This window comes from Montipora foliosa, chromosome 4, assembly GCF_036669935.1.
Source record: "Montipora foliosa isolate CH-2021 chromosome 4, ASM3666993v2, whole genome shotgun sequence".
Classification (NCBI taxonomy): domain Eukaryota; kingdom Metazoa; phylum Cnidaria; class Anthozoa; order Scleractinia; family Acroporidae; genus Montipora; species Montipora foliosa.
This window is the reverse complement of record NC_090872.1, coordinates 15,461,391-15,476,499: the sequence shown is the minus strand read 5'-3', so window position 1 is coordinate 15,476,499 and position 15,109 is coordinate 15,461,391. Positions and strand designations below refer to the sequence as shown.

General features: G+C 37.6%; 1 long non-coding RNA gene across 1 annotated transcript; it reads left to right on the top strand.

The window, feature by feature from the left end:
* Positions 1-2,239: 2,239 nt before the first annotated feature.
* LOC138000008 (uncharacterized) lies at positions 2,240-12,573 on the top strand. The gene is made up of 2 exons (XR_011123043.1): positions 2,240-2,502; positions 12,236-12,573. It is a non-coding gene; the product is annotated as an uncharacterized lncRNA (long non-coding RNA).
* Positions 12,574-15,109: the final 2,536 nt, after the last annotated feature.

Genomic DNA, 15,109 nt, shown 5'->3' with positions numbered 1-15,109 from the left:
ACCCACGCAAATGTAAAGCAAATCAACACAAAAAAAAAAACTGTGGGTAAAAATGAAAAAGACACGAAATTAGTGAATGATTGCATTTTTAAAAGCTGTTTATATTCACCCATAGATTTGTCACTTGCAAATAGTTGAGTCAATGAACTGTTGTAATATCAGTTTCACTTCTTTGTCCAGTTTCATCCTGAGTATACTGAAGTCAGGTCCGGAGTTTCAAACAACACATTACTGTGCGCACCGGAATGAAAACGAGCATATACGTTTTTTATGTTCGTTGTGGAAACGGTTTCACGAGATTGCATTCAAACTCTTTTGGATTTTAACTTCATGCTGTTTTCATCCCACGTACTTTTTTGTTTTGTTTTTTAAACTCCACATTGGCTTACTTCCCAGGCCATTACAACATTGGCGGATTGTATAATTAGCCAGGCTCCGTCGTGGGCAATGTGTTCACAAATAGAACAAACTCTTTCCGCTAAAATTACTTCAGTCCGCGTCAGAACTGGACACTCGATCTGCCCTATATCTTGACACGCCCACCGACAATGAATCTTGATTTTGTTCACTTCCCAGAGTAGTTTGAAGTAATGGTTGCATCATCTGTTCATGTTTTTACTTGATGACAAGATACCCTATCCATTTTAAAGGAATTAGAAATTCAGAAATTTCGTGAGGCAAAGTAACTCGTTTTTTTGAGAATGTGTCATGTTATTTCAAGTATAAGCTTGACCAAATACTAGCAAAGGCGTAATTCCTACTTTTATGATATACAGTTTTATTCAGAAGAGGACAAAGGGAAAAATAAAAATAATAATAAACAAGCAACTCTGAGAGACAGACTAAGCATGAATATTGGAGATCATGGTTCCTCTTAAAAAACTCTAAAAACTTAACTAATGTAAGCAAGAGTTCTGATTTGAATACAGTTTGAGGTCACATTTAAGCCCTATAAGACCCTAATAACAGTGGGAAGCAATTTATTTTATTGATTGCTTAAATAGGAAAGTTCTCTAAAACCTGAGCCGTATGCAATGAGCATAAATTGACGGTGAGATGATCACTGTTGAAAACAAGGATTTTTTTTCATTTCTTATAAATTAAGGAATTTTAAAATGATTTAATTGCCTTTACGTTCTCTACGACAAGTGTTGACATTACTTTTTTTGAGCTGGGAAGAAGGCGTTAGAGCATAAAGCATGGTTTAAAAAAACGCTTGTAAAAGCTTCTTACGGTCAGTTAAAAAAATTTCCATTTTAGTCCTGTTAATTTACCGAAACTTAACATGCATCAACTCGACTCGATAGGTAAAGACAAGGTTTTCTAACTTATATGGGAATTCAGTTTCCCCCTATTGCTTTCCTTTACCTATTGTACTTTAGTATATATATTTTCTTTTGTACTTTGGTAAGAAGCTTTATTAAACTTAAACTTAAACTTAAACTTACATTCGTGAGATTCCTACTTCCTTACGTGCACAAGAACAGCCCACTTTTTTCCTTTTTGCCGTGAACTTCCCGTGCACTTTGATAATAAATTACCGTAAAATGACGGCTGTAAAATACACGCTGACCTTTGAACACAATTTCTTGTCGTAATGTAGGATTTGTTAGTAACCCTATGGTTTGAAATCCAAACCAGTCGTTGGTAGGGAAGATCAACCTGGTGAGTCGAATGTCTTCTATTTGCATAGTTTCAGCGATTAATAGCACAACACCGAAATAACTACATCCGACAGTGTCTCCAACAGATAAACAAAGAAAACGCACAAGGCAAAATATTTTATAAATTTATTTTCACTGCCTATACGAACTATCATCAAATCAATGATGAGTTTCGTACGCCGAAAGTGAATAAATAGTCGTTTTCGAAGCCCTTTGATAGAAGGGTAGAAGGTACTAAGGGTAGAAGCCTGGCGGAGGTGCAGGTGCTAACTTCGAACACAAATGACCCTTCTCGGCTTTTAAATGGAGATAAATCGCCGTCTCGATCAATTGTCGTTAAAAGAGATAAATCAAGTTTGCAGTTATTAATTGTGCGTTTTAATCATTCATGAACCTTTTTACAACCCTTTTGCGTTTCCGGAGAAGGTCTTGATTGTCACCAAACATAACAAATGGTTTATAATAGTCTATTGAGTTTTTTTTCTTAATTTTCGTTTACTTCCACAGAGTAATGAGATAATATTTGACTGAGTAAATCGTTGTTTCTTGCAATTCGTGCCTTTTTCGACTACACCCTGAACCCTTTAGAAATTCTCTCTTTCAAAAGGGAGTTACTGCAATGGCATACAAAAAAGGTCTTTAACTTTTACCCGCTAATTCTGCCTGAAGAGTAATTTCTTGATAGCAATCGACAGCTGGTTTTCCTTGAATGCGTAAGTCGTTTGCATTAATTACGTTTTTTGCCGTAAGTATATAAGCCGGTAGCAAGCGAATTACTACGGTAAGATATCGGACGCCAAGGTTGCAGTGTCACAAGAATTAAGATTGATAGTAAAAGGTATGTTATCTAAAAAGACCTTTAGGGGGAAGAGTTTACTTGTGGTCCCAGAGACAAATATTCTTTGAGAACTCTTTTACGCAGCATCTCTTTTCAGCCAAGCATCATTCTAAAAGTAAAAAGTAAAAGTATTTGTACCATCTATTGTCGGTCAAATCAATAGCATTCCTTTTTTTTTAACCCCACGGCATTTTCCTAAATGGTTCACGCTCAAATTCACCAGCCGGAAAGTTTTGGATAAATTGAATCAGAAAATATATCAACTTGTCTCAGGTTTTCTTTTAGTAATCAAAATGGGTGAGCTGCAATTAAAACAAATTAAATCAGCTCACTACAAACAAAATATGTTCGCTGGTTTAGAGGTCATCAGTTTTCCCTTCTACATGGATCGCGAATGAGTGCATCATTAACAAAGCACCCAAAAGATGTTGCACTAATGCCGGTTAGGAGTTAAGATCGAACCCCTTGAGTTACTGTCCTCTCGGATATAGGGGATTATTAAATTTTCAACCTCGGATAATGCATTTCTCGTGCTCTGATTGGTTCACTCAATCTCGGTTATATTCCTCAGTCTAGTTTGACCTTATATGGTAAATGATTGAGCTACGCGTTGCCAAGCTAAGAGTTTTTTCGCCGGAAAGCGAAATTTCTCACTGAATGAAGCCAAAAAACTGTTTCATTGGAAAGTTTGGATCAATCCCGACGTTTAGAAGTACGCGAAAAGGTAAGAAATGTTTTTGTGATGAGCCTGCGTTTGTCTGACCACAAGGCCTGACACAACATAACATCAGTTCTCATCAAATTTTTTCGATTTCGCTCGGATTTGCTCGCTTTTTTCACTCGTATTTCGTACTTTCTAAACTTTTGGAGTTTAAGGAATTTGATAAAAAAAATTATTCCATTCGCTCTTGTTGGATATAAGACTGGTTATAGCCAGCTCGGATCATCTCATATCTAACGCGCGCTCATGGAATAATTGTTAAATATTTGTTTACATTTTTTGCCTCATTAGCACAACGCTATCGTTTTCTTATCAGTCAGCCGAGAACAAAATACTGAATATTGAAAGTGCATTGCATAATGAGCCATATCTGAAAATTTGAACGCGATATGCATGATAATCTCTGAGCAGTGATGCTTTGAAAATTCGAAATTTTATAATTAAAGAATCTGTGGGATCATAAGAGAGCTTTTGCCACCCACGAATTTATCAGTTTGCGATAACTAAAAATAACTGGCTTGTTATCAAAGCTAAAAGGCTTAAAATCGAAGATTGAAGTTCGTTTAACAAGTTCTTTTACCTTTTGAAGTCATTGTGTGTAAAGCGTAGCATGATGCCTTGTGTGAACAAACTCGTGCGTTAAACCCTCGCCAAACCATCGAACAAAGTTGGATCCCACATGCAACATTGTTGAATGCAAATGTTGAGATAGTGGTAAAACACTATCAGTCCAACATTGCTTGACGAAACATTCAAGTTTAAATTGGCACTAAATTTGAAAATATGGCGCAAACACGGAAACGAAAAGCGCTCGTAGCGTTTATTGTACTGGAGATGTTGGAGGACGGAAATGACGGATTCAAACGAGGAAAAAACAAATAACGTTTACCAGAACGAGCAGAGAAGGGTATGTCTCTGTCGTTGTACGGTTATCACTACAAGATACACCCGCGTCATAGGAGATGATGAGAATGAGCCCTATTGAACCAAACATCTTCAAACAGAGCGACAAAATGAGTGGTGAACCGCTTAGTCCAGCTGTAAGGCTGTTCATCAACAACCACGACGGCCTCTTGGTTCTCAGTCCTACATATTTGTTAAAAATGATGCTAAAAGCTTGGGCTTGAAAATAAGATAGCGATTCGTGATTGGCTAGCAGGGCACAACTTTGTTGGTCGAGCGGCAAAATACTTCAACATTGTTGCCTCGGGCAGAGTTGTTAGGTGTAATTTCTGACCAAAGGCAAACTCTTTCCAACACTTGATTGAACAAAAAATGTTGGACGAACATCTTCCAACATGGGCGGCCAAACAGTCGAACAATGTTGGATCGAGCAAAGTTGGAGTGTTGAACCAACTTTATTCGATAGTTTGGCCAAGGCTTTAATGAAACAAAATGTAACTGGCAATGTCGCTAGCAGAGATTCCCTTTAGATTAGAGTGGCTCCTCTTTCCTGGTACTCTGCCAACCATAGCCCAACTCCTCGAATTACGCCACTGGTGCATAATTCAGTGTTGAATTTAAGAGGGATTCGGACTGGGAAAATGAGCACTCATACCACCAGCCTGGGGAGGGCGTGGGGGTATTAGCTGGTCATTCCTACAATCGTGGTCAAAAGGTCAAAAGCGCTTGGGGCACCTTCAATAATGTGCTCAAAAATCACTTTCATTTAAGGTGTACCTTATATTTGCCCCGCACCACCCTAAGCAACGTTGGGTTTCAAATCAACATTGTAAGGCAACAGGTGGAGGGGGGGGGGGGGGGGGGGACAGTTGGTTTCCATGCATTGCCTTTGCAACCGCGTGTGCCCTCATGGCTTCATTGTCCCAGCAATTTTTCTAGGACTGTAGTCAAACTACGAATTTTATTTATTGTTTAGATGAATTGTGGTTGACAAGACTTGTAGCACGGATTGTGCAATTTGACTCATACTTTCAACTACTGCAAATGCATTCATGAAAGAAAAATATATGTTCTGGATTACAGAGAGCATGCAATTGTTTCCAAGTTGCAAGGTGGTGATTCATAGGTCAAAGGCAACCAGTCAATTCAAAGCGACCTTTCGATTGCGCAATACATTTGATAAGGTGCACTTGAAGACCTGTAAGCAGCCAGCGGTTGACTTCATTAAGTTTTTCGAGGTCAAAATAAAGCAAGAACTAAGAACGAAAACATTGCAAAAATCTTGAAGGTTAGGTTGCTCTCATAAAAATCATTTACGCATTTTTTTCAAATCAACATCCTAGACAAATTATCACGCGATTTCTTTCGTGCGTTTCGGAATAAATTAGCTCGAGTAAATTTTCAAATATCGCATAAAATTGCACTCTCTTAGTGTTTGTATAAATTGATTACTCGTATTTAGTCCGTCTAAATTGCCCTCTCTTCTCGCTTTGAAACGCGGTATAAATTCGCCCCTATTACGTAAAAGTCATGGTACTCCTTCAGAAGAACTTAGAAAAATTTGGCGCGTGCACCTGTTGGCTGCTTTACCAAATTTCTCTTAAACCCGTAATATATATTGCAGAAATTTGGAGTTAACTTAAAATAGTTCCGACTACAAATGAGCCGTCAATAAAAAAAATCAGAAATTTAAGGGACACAAATTTGGGAAAACTATAAAACGCCTATCAGCGAATTACGAAAAGTCTGTCTGTTGAAATTTTAAGTAAGCAAATGCTGCGAAAAACTAATGTGTGAATTTTGCATAAATGAGGAATAAGCATCCTTTTGGCCTTGTTTCAATGTAGATGTGTTACCATGGTAACAGCCTGCCGAGGACACTGTCAAAAATATTAACCTTCGACGTTTGAGCTTCAAGACAAAAACTGCATAAATATGGCAGAAATGGAAGTATAAGTGCTTAAAAACTGTGTTCAAGTGAAGCAGTTATAAACGCAATTTTAGCACTTGCGTAGAGAAGCCTGAAGTTATTTTTCCGACTATAGAAATGCCTTGGAAGATTTATTCGGTTGCAGTGCGAAACACGTGTATCTTGTAGCAAAAGACCAAAAAAATTCGTAATGAAACAGTTGTCTCCTCGACAAATTGAAAAAGCTAGAAACAATGACCCATCGGAGAGAGAAAGTGGATGGTGCAGAAGAAATTATTTCAATGGAGCCATCTTTATTAACTCCACTACTCAACAATGAAACAGAGCTATTTATCATAAAAATTAAGAAACCAAATGTAGTAAATTCTTCGAAGACAACCACATAGGGCCTGGGATCAATACTTTTAGTACAATAATCATTATTGTTCAAAAAATAATCACGAAGCATGAGATAAGAATTATTTTTTTTTTGTTCCGTGCAATCGACTGCCAGCAAGATCGACAAAAAATGGATAACGGACGTAAGTACTGAACAAAAAGCTCACCACAAGAAACTTTTGACAGTGCAAGTAGGTAGGTGATCACTTCGATTCAGCCCCGTACGGGTTGGATTCAATTGCAGTGTACAACAACTCACTCCACTCCAAATATCCTCGGACATTGAGGCCCATTGAAGTCGGGATTAACTTTTGGGGTCGTAAAAAATTGTTAAAGGGCGCTTTTCAGTAACTACAGAGGAGTGCTGTCAGGCTCAAGAATGGCTCTGTCTTGACGTTTTTGTGAATTAAAAACCATTTTTAGAATCACCCAGTTGCAATTTGCTATTCATTTTAAAGATCTTTGTCGTTCCTGCTGTTTTACTGTAATTAAACGTTTGCGTCGATAAAAACTGTGAAAAAAGTTACGTGTCTTTGTTTTAAGTGTCCACTTTTCCAAAAAACAAACCTGATTATCTCCAAAAAAAGCATGGTTAGCCCCTTTTTTCATTTCACATTCCAATGACCCAAACTAAGGTTTCTTTTTCTGAGTAGTCATATTATAGTCTTAATGGTTTTTCTGCACGATATTTAGATGCGGGCACGATTCAAATTAACGAAAACATGATGGTAGCCTGTCACAAATTCATGAAGGGGTAGTTTCTAAAGAAACTGTGGTGCTGCGTCGGTGGGGAAGTAGTATACAAAAATTTGGTTTTATCAACGGAGTTGATAATGTAAATTGGCCACCGTACAGAGATTCTAAAAGCTATAGAATCTCTGTACGGTGGCCAATTTACATTATCAACTCCGTTGATAAAACCAAATTTTTGTCACAAATTCAGTGTACTAGGAAATTCTTACGCCGTCTTTTTAAGCTGCTTAAGACTTTCTGGGAAGGCAGGTTGTCTTTGGCTTGTCTATTTGTTCCTTGACAGAACCAGAAAAAAAACTGTTTGTCAGTTCATTGTGTTTTTGTACGTGTACTCCTGAGTTAGGTCTGGCTCTTCAATACTAATCGTGTACTAGATAAAGAGCCAACGAGACCGCAAGACTCTCGATAGTATGCAAGTGGGCTTGTATTTCATTTGGTCTGAAATGAAAATGTTGCGTTCGTTGGCCGCAGGATGTAACAAAAACCTTGTTACGGACGGTCATTTAGAGCGGTTTTCAATTGAGTGTCGTAAAACCAAAACCAAAGGAATTACTTTGGCCAATCAAAAAGGACGCAGACAATCCTGTAAACCAATCAAAACTCGAAGTAATTACACGTAGCCGACACAAAGCGCGGGAAAATGTGCACGCGCGAGCCACGATTGGTTTTGGTTTCTCTTCTTTTCTCTTCTGATTAATTGAAAAAGTGGCGCGAGAAATTTCAACCAATCACTGAGTGAAGTAATGCAAAACCAAAGCAATTCGCTAATTACTTTCGACACTCAATTGAAAACCGCTCTACTCATCAATATAAAGCATACAGGTTATGTCTCGGAGGATGCCGGACCATGTTGGGAGCAAACAAAAAGGGCCTGGGGGCTGAATGCTTCTACCGTAAATCGAAAATTTCTTTTAAAATACATGTTTATTAGAAGAAACCACTTTACCAAATAAATGTGTAATGGTCTCAGTGGTGGTTCTTTGGAAAGCAGGTGTCGATGATCGGCTCAGGATCGAGGAAGGAGTGAAATTATATATGACCAGAAACCCATAAGCGTTGAAACGTGTAACGGCCCCTTGTGTGCTTGGAAACAACCTTCTGAATATTCGATTTGCTAAGTACCATATTTGGAACAACAAGAGCGAGGTGTTTCCAAATATGGTACTTAGCACTGAAACATTCAACCAATCAGTTCGCACTGAATATTCGGAAGCTGTGAACGCGCGTTACACGTTTCAACCCTTATGGGATTCTGATATGAGTCAATGTGATCTGCATGATGAAAATCTAGCCGGATTTAAGACTTCCATTCACTCGGGAAACAAATTCAAACTCTTGCAACAGCTGCTTCACTTCGAGAGATTTTGACGCAACAACTCGTTTTTCAATTTAGAAGCAAACTGACAAGCACTCATACATTGGCTTGTTTCTTACAATAAAGAAATTCCTCTTAATATTCTTGGTTTTCACACAAGTGCAAGATGGCCATGTTTGTTAACCGAAACAGACGAAACTGTCTGCATAAGAATCAGAGTTCCATTTCCGAAGGATAAGGTTTGATTTCTAAATTTGGTAAGAAAACCGACGGAGCTTGCTATGACGTCAAGATTCAAGATTCAAGATTTTTTATTATTATGCACTATTTCAGAAAATAAATAATTGACAGAACAATTAAAAGAATGAAGGAAACAGACTAATTATACTTGAGTGAAAAAAGTGGAAAAGTGCGAAGTGGCCATAGTAGCAAATGCTTTCGAGATGGCCACTACCACAGGAATTAAATGAAAGGAAAACAAAAATATATACACATATGTATAAAAGTGAACTGGCAAAATAGATAGTACAGATAAAAATTAAATTAATAGTAATAAATTAACAAATTAACAAATTTACATAAATATACAATATTATTTACATCAATGAGTTGCATCTAACTTACATTAAGTTCAAACACAAAAAAAATTATAAATAATAATAATAATAATAATAATAATCAGGAAGGAAGGAAATATAATAATCATATTCCCTTCCTTCCTAATTATCATTATTATATTTGGCTGTCATGTAAAAACCGAGTTCTTATTTCGCCGCATTTTATCGCTTTGACCAAAAAAGGGAATAGCGGTGGAAAGCAAGACCTTGATTTCTCAATCCTTGTAGCCTTTCCAACGACACAATGTTCTCGATAAATAAAATGTATGCGTCACGGGCAACGTTGGGGGAGCAAGATGTTATGTAAGCAGCATAATAAATAATGTATTTCTTGATGATTAGGCCTGATATAAGAGCGCGTTATGGCCTCCAAGCGATCACGCAAAGAACCGATCGAAACGTGAACAATAAGCATAACCATCTGCGCAATCCCGCAACGTCCTAGAAGCAAAAAGGTCCATTTATCTAACTCGCATATTTTGAGAATGCACGAACGAGGAAAGTTGTGACTTGGACTTGCGCCTGCTTGCTTTATCCAAAGAAATGCGTTGCTTAACATAATTTTGCACATTTCCAGAGGTAGATCATTACCATAGCAGCGGTTGAGATGACAAAGGCAAATAGCGCTCCTCGACCTACCTCACTTTTTTGTATAATTTTTAATTTTAATTTTTGTAACTAACTCTCTTGGACGCATTATTCAGTACCTGATATCACGAGCCGGAGGAAAATATTTGCTTAGGTTCCATTCCAAATTGCGATCAATATAGAAAATAATGTTGTTATTTCATAAATAACGTCAAAGTTGTACTTCCTGTTCCTTAGAAACGTAGCGCGCATTAGCAAATTGCCAGCTCTTTCTTCTAAACTAGCAAATTTACAGTCACTATAATAAACTGACAATCGTGAAAGTTTCAAAGATTTTCCCAGGTTAACTTCTATTCCTGACCAATCCGGGGAGTTCCTTTAGCGAGCATTATTGGATATTTCGGTATGGTCTCGTGGAAAGCTTAAAAATCGCACAAATATTACATTGACCAACATAAAACACTGATTAATTATTTATAAAAACATTTACTGAATCATTATCATCTACTAACAAATAAGTTGAAGTTAAGCAAATGATGAAGCGTGGCTGACGTGTATTTTGAATGAGTATTGACGCCTCCAAGTGACAACTAAAGCAATACAAGTCTTTCGAATGCAAACATACTGTGTGATTTCAATATGGTGACCAATTAAAACGCCGACATAAAGAGAAAACCTGTTTTTCAAAAAACACTTTTGTTTGTAAGTTAACTGAGAAGACTAAAGCTGATAAGTGGACAAACCTAGCCGGACAGCTGCGGGTGTCGAAAACCGAAATTCGGAGTGCTAATCATTTGGAGGAAATAAAAGGATAAGAATTTCTACATCGAGAACACACGACACGTTGTGCCAATTTGTCACTGCCGTTAGAAATCAAAACAAAGGGCGCGTGAAATCAAAACAAGGTATGTTCATCAAGCCGTTCGAATTTGCCTTTAGCATAAAATCATAATTGTTTGGAATTTCATGATATAAAGTGACTAGCCTAGAAACAACATTGTCAGTTCAAGGTGTTGATAAGTTGGAAAAGAACAACTCGATCTATTTTGACAAAAAAGTCAGGACATTTCCGCAAGTTTTTTGACAAGATGTACTTACTAAGATATTGTGGCTGTTTTGTACCTAAAACAAACTTAAAGAGTTTGAGTGAAAAGATTTCTTCTTCCCTTATGACAAATTTTTTCTCATCACCTTCAGGCAAGACTGGGTATATCTCATAAGAAACAATTCGAAAAACATGTAAACGCATGTTTGTTCTCGCCGATTACAGAAACATGATCAAATAATGGCAAGTCTGTTCAGGTTTTTAAATGTCGTATTTGATTCAATTTTAAATATCCTCTTCAGAACATTCATGGCTACTGTTTTCATGCAAGCAAGGAAAATTAGCCATGCAACAGCAAAAATCCCAGTTTCTCATTAAAAATACCTTTATTCCCTAGTTATTTCAAGATAGTTTTTTGCAAGTAAAACTTAGATCCCAATTATATTCAATTAGCTAAATATCTGACCATGTATTTGGTTCTTGACTGATTACGTATGGATATTAGTGTTGGATGAATGTTCCAGAGCGATGTTAACACCGTGGGCTGAGTGGACGCCCTAAGAATTTCGCTTTCTCTCTGTAAAATCGCTACCAATCAGCCTACATCTTTGACGCCTTTTTGACTGGTAAACCTTCGTGCTATGAAATAATAGATCACTTTCATAAATGGTGACCACATTTACCTTCTTTTGTATTTATGTTGATTAGGCCTACTGCTCTCACTTTGAAAAAAAAAACCTTTAAAAATTGCTCGTCGTAGCGAGTTTAGAAAGGCTTATTAGCATTAAAATAGAAGAATATTTTATTTGGCCGCCACTATGAATGAGGTCTATACAATGTGCTCTTGAGAAACTTACCCGCCACATATAATTTACATCACAAAAGCGACGTATGCACAATTTAGATTGTTATTCCGACAACTTGTTTTCTTCCAAAAGTAGTCAACTCACGACCTTAATTTTAATTAAACTGCCATAGACACGTACTTTGTTTGTACTGTGGATTCGAAGTTGCTTAAATGGTTTGATTATTGATTAAATGGAACACTATACACGGGAAACACAAAATTTCAATATTTCAAAACCATAGACAATAGTCGCCTGCACGTCTTCTTTTGAAACCGCCCTTTCCCTGATTTCTCGTTCGTGATCTCCGAAATAGTTAGGTCACTGCTAAGAAAAAAGAAAAGTGAATCGATAGCTAAATGTAAACTTACACCAAAGAAATCCCGAGCTGAATTTCAGCTGAACAAAGATAACAACATTAAAAAAACTAGACACAACAGCCCCAACATATGGTCAAGTCAACTTCAAACGGAAGGAACCTTTAGTTAAAAAACACTTGAAACGTAGAGTAGCAACACTAGAGTTGCTCCTTATCAATAAGTACCATCTCACCTTTCCTTTCTCCTTCCTCGCAACTTCTATATTGTAAGGGTAAATTTAATGCCAAAGACAATAGCTGTTTGATTTTATAATTGCAGATGAAGGCCTGTTTATTTTACACCACGATTGCTGTAGTTCTTGTGGTGGTAGCATTTCAGAGGACAGACGCCCAATCTGCTTGCCATGACACTTGTTTTGACAACAACCGATTTTGCTGGGCAACATGTGACAATGACCAATGCGCAGCCGAATGTGAAGAGGAAAAGGAGTCATGTTATAACGCCTGCAACACTGGAAAATAGATGTTATTAACAAACAATTAAATGCTTACTACTGAGGCTTCAGTAAGATATCGAGGAAACAGAATGTGTTTGATATGTAAGAAATAATGATGTAAGAAAATGGCACACTACAATAGAAAAAGACAAAGATCGAAGCGTGAGAAAAAATTGTTTGTGTCCCCGAGATCTAGCCATGGAAAAACACAAATGAAATGCCGAAGTGTAAGCAACCTGCTATTGAACAATTTCCCCAACGAACTTACCGCCCTTGCCACTCTGATCATAAAACTGATTCTCATGCTGAAGGATTCTTCCCTTATGTCTAGCGTATGTGTATGTGCTGAACGAAAAGATCAAGTCGGCCGCCAACTTTCGGCCGTGAGTTGAAAACTAATTTCATGCAATCTAATACTGAGCAACAAGCTTTAGAACGATCGCTTTTAGACGAATAGCGGAGTCGCAAAGGTTACCATTTACGACACTAGGGGTAAGTCCTGGAGGAGCCCTTTTCTTAATAGTCCCGTTTTCGGGAACCTTGAGTTTTACGCTAAAGTATCGCGCATTCTGCTCCATGTTAAGCAAGAAACAATGAAAGTTTATCCAAGGTTACATCAATTAATTACGTGGGATGCCTTTCGAAGACCACGTTATAAATTGGGTTGGGTTCGGTAACTAGCAACGTGCTTGTGATGTTCAGTAAAGTCAATCCTTGTTGGCCAGTTGCGTGATCATAGAGGAATTCCTCTTGCCTTTAACTTGTGCATGTTGCTCTAAGACAGTTTTGTTAGATCATCGGCCACAATAGTTATTGCTCCACAATCTAACAACTTTCGAAAATGACTATAAAGCCGACTTACTTAACAAAAATGATAATGAGATTTCCAGACAAAAACATATTTAATCCAAATCTCTCTTGACCAGAGCGACTCGATTTTCGAAGCGCTTTCGGCGCTTTTGATCAGGTTGGATTGCAATGAACATGTCAAAACCTAATTTGCATTCTGTTACCTTGCATTCCAATGCTAAAGAATCCTGCGGAATTTCAAAGCTATGTCGACAAAGCATTTCTAAAGGTTTTCGTGAAAAAAATATTCCAAAAGCAAGAAAAGCCTTTCAAACATGAAGTCCCAATATCGATCGATCAAGGAGCGTAATCAACCGGCAAAAGCAAATTATACGTGAATGATTACGCAATTTTACAAGTGCGGTATGCGGACGTGACGTGACTCCAAGTTTTACCATTACTAAGTTTGTTTTCATTATTTTCCGCCCGCTTCTTCTTTTGACTCTAGCTACCCAAGTTCACAAACGACATACAAAGAAAATGCTCAGATTGTCATGACACCAAAGCTTTTTGTGCGCTCCTAACACTCGTCTTATAAATCTCACTCAACCTCAGTCATCACGGAAAACTGCAACCAAAGTTAACGTTTTACATCAACATCGGCATCCCACGTAAACACCACTGAGCGTCTTGCTCGGTAATAGTCTGGTAATGAGAACCCGGGGCTTTGTCCTTATAAGATTACGAAGTCTCCGACAGGCCAAAGGTCCGTAGACACAAGTCTTGAGGCTGTTGCCCGTGAAGATACCAACAGCCAGGAGCCCATGACCAGGACCGTACAATTTCATTGTTTTTGCGGAACGGCGTTTTTACAGACCGAGTTATTCTTAGGGTGCGTTCGATTGACCGTATTCCGGAATAGGAATGCATGGAATATAAGTTAGAAATCCTTCGTTTTACGGAGATTCACATTAATTAATTTAAAATTGTCAAAATCTGCTAAAATGCTATTTTAAACATATTTTTATTATCCTTGCCCGCGCCAAACATACCGTATTAATCATCACTCCACGTATTCTTATTCCGGAATAGGGTCAATCGAGGGTGCGTTCGATTCACCGTATTCCGGAAGAAGAATACGTCGAGTGACGGATTCAAAACGGTATGTCTGGCGTTTTGAAGCAACAAGGTAATAAAAATATGTTTAAAATAGCATTTTAGCAGGTGTTTGACAACTTAATGTGAATCTCCGTAAAAACGAGGGGATTTCTAACTTCTACTCCATGTATTCCTATTCCAGAATACGGTCAATCGAACGCACCCCGAATGTGCCCTTAGATTTATTTTCCCGCGAAACCAGACCTTTGCGGCTAAAAACAAGTCTTGCATGAGAAATTATTACCTCTCAGTGGTATTCAGAATGGTCACTCATGCAAGCCAAATCTGATTTACGAACTCGGCGTCTTGATCTGTGAAAATGCCGTTTTATAGACCTACTAGTATTGGAGTTGTAGGCTCCTCATTGTGGCCTCGCCCAACACGGCATGTTTCAGGAAATGCCCCATAAAATACCACGCAAGGCAAAATTGCTGGTTTGGGTTTAGAGTAGGTTGAGCCCACAATGCAACTTAATTGAAATAGACGTTTCTATTATTAGAATAAGAACTTGAAATTGAAATTTTAGAATATTCAGTTATGATAGAAAATAAATCGGAGAATTTCAATTGGTACTATTTAAAACATTAAAGTGCTACTATGACCAAAAAATCAATTTCTATTTTTCTTTGAATTTCAATACTATGTTAACTGAACAGTAAGTGACACAAGTTTTAAGCCTTGATTTCAAAGACACCTGTTTATTTTGACTAAAATTTCCCTATTTAATGGTCCGCCATTACTAACTTTAA